The sequence below is a fragment of the Geotrypetes seraphini genome, chromosome 11, assembly GCF_902459505.1.
Source record: "Geotrypetes seraphini chromosome 11, aGeoSer1.1, whole genome shotgun sequence".
NCBI classification, from domain to species: domain Eukaryota; kingdom Metazoa; phylum Chordata; class Amphibia; order Gymnophiona; family Dermophiidae; genus Geotrypetes; species Geotrypetes seraphini.
Genome location: NC_047094.1, coordinates 41230879 through 41233011, shown reverse-complemented (window position 1 = coordinate 41233011; position 2133 = coordinate 41230879). Strand labels below are relative to the sequence as shown.

The 2133-nt window shown below is 45.1% G+C and overlaps 1 long non-coding RNA gene across 1 annotated transcript; it reads right to left on the bottom strand.

The window, feature by feature from the left end:
• Positions 1-201: 201 nt before the first annotated feature.
• LOC117369182 lies at positions 202-1037 on the bottom strand. The gene is made up of 2 exons (XR_004541093.1): positions 881-1037; positions 202-495 (listed from the first exon to the last, which is right to left on the bottom strand). It is a non-coding gene; the product is annotated as an uncharacterized LOC117369182 (long non-coding RNA).
• Between the last annotated feature and the right edge of the window lie 1096 nt (positions 1038-2133).

Here is a 2133-nt window from a genome sequence, read left to right as displayed (position 1 = left end):
GAAAATGTTATAATGTCCTTTGTCGACCAGGGTCTGCTAAACAGTTGCGTCTCACTCTGCTAAGCGGAATAAACTTCTCCAAGGCGTTCTTCCAATATGGGATAGCCCTACAGGGGGTCCTTGGCTCAGAAAAAAACCACAGCACTGAACAAGAATTGACACCCAGCACACAGGACAGAGCACAACTTGAGTCAAAATGGCTTGAATGCAAAAATAATGATTTATTGTCTAGGTCTTTCAAGACGGGGCAAAATATTTTCCAGAAAAAATAATGCACCAGAAAAGACAAAATACAAAAGCAAAACAATAAGCAACAGGTAAATGCAAACTTTCAACAAAACAAAATGTTTTAAGCACACCACTGCAGTACTCTGGGTTCCACAGGCTTTTCACAGCATGAGAGTTGCCACACCTTGGCTTGAATAAATCCACAGCTGTTTCAAGGCTTTTCCCCAAACTCTCAGATAGATAAAGAAAACTAGTTTGCAGTTGCTTCTGATGGAAAAAGAAAACAAATAATCCAAAATTAGTACACAGTAATGTCCCATAAGCTTATTTCATTGTTCCTTCAAGTTCTCAAAAAGGAGAGACAAAATAAACAACAAACACTTTTGCAGCAAAAAGAAAAGGCTTCTTGCACAGTTCAATCAATCCTTGATTCCCTTAATCACCACAGCCCTATGGTTGCTGAAAAACACAGTTCAAAAAGGAACCTTCTCACCTCCAGTTGATCCAGAACAGTTTACTTCCTGGTTTAAACTTCACACAGAAAAACATGTAGTCTACTTTAGACAGCTGGACTAGACTAACCATTGTTAGCAGACCTCCATTCGTCCTGGAATCTCATTCTCAGAAATGAACTCCTCTTCTATTGCCATACCTTCTGAAGTATTAATCAGCTCCAGTTCTGGCCTGTGGAAATCCTCCTCCAGCTAAAGCATTTCCCAATCCTCACTAGGATTCAGCTGGGCTCCACCATCAGGCAAGTTCTCAGGCTCCTGTGTGTCTCTCTCCAGAAACTGGTCTGTTTGCTGTCTCCTCCCCTTCTCCTCTGCTCAGAAAGAAACTCCTTTTTATCTCTAGAGAAGCCCCGCCCATGCCTAGATACTGCTGGAATGGGCCAAGGCTCTCTCTGGCTCCCCTTCAGGCTAGTCAGTAAATTACTACTAGTTTTGTTCAAGGGGAAATATCCCTGAGCTTTCCCATACCTCCATATTCATGATGATTGGGGATTAACTAACCCGAGAATATGAAAAAACCATGAATAACAGCAACGTATATATATTTTATGCTAGCAGGCTCTAGAGGGCGGAAAGACTCAGGCACTGAGCAGAAAAGCGGTACACAAAATGGGGTTAACCCTTGCGAGACGAAGGTTTGCTTATCTGCACCATGTATCGCACGGGCTAAACCCAGTCTCCTCACGGCAGTGAGGAGAATAAGTAGCAGCCGCTGCCTTTCTCCCGGCGCAGAGCCTCAGGCTGAAATGATCTTTGCGGCTGCCTTACCTCTGCTCCTCTGCCTATCCATCACGTCCTCCGTCAGCCTCATTGTTTCACCTCGGTCTCCCAACACCTTCACCACCACCTCCCCGGCACCCCGCCTTTTGCCATGCCGGTAACCATTACAGGCACCCTGGGCAGGCCACTGAAACCTAGATCTGACATCATACGCAAACCACCGTTGTGTGCGGGAGCAGTTCGTTGCCTAGGAAACCGCTGTTATGTCGCCAGGGACGGAAACAACCTGTGAAGGGAGTTGGGGAGTTAAGTGGGAGGTGAGCGTGCAGAATTCAAAATGCGCCTTGAAACCTGGTGCTCTGCGAAAGCTGGTAAGCAGTGATTTTCTCTGAATCAAGTGCTTGGAAAAATTTTATTGGTACCGTACTGTACTGTGCTCATGGATGATGTAATTTGGGGGGAAGAGTCAGCCTGCAAGAAATCATGAATAATTGAAATTGCAATGGCTGAAACCGCGAATACGGAGGGAGAAGTGCATTGTTAAATAAAATTCTGAAGCAATATCTAGGCCAGGGGTGTCCAACCTTTTGGCTTCCCTGGGCCGCATTGGCCGAAAAAAAATTTTCAGGGGCCGCACAAACACTAACACTAGCTGTTGAGCAAAAAAAAGGTT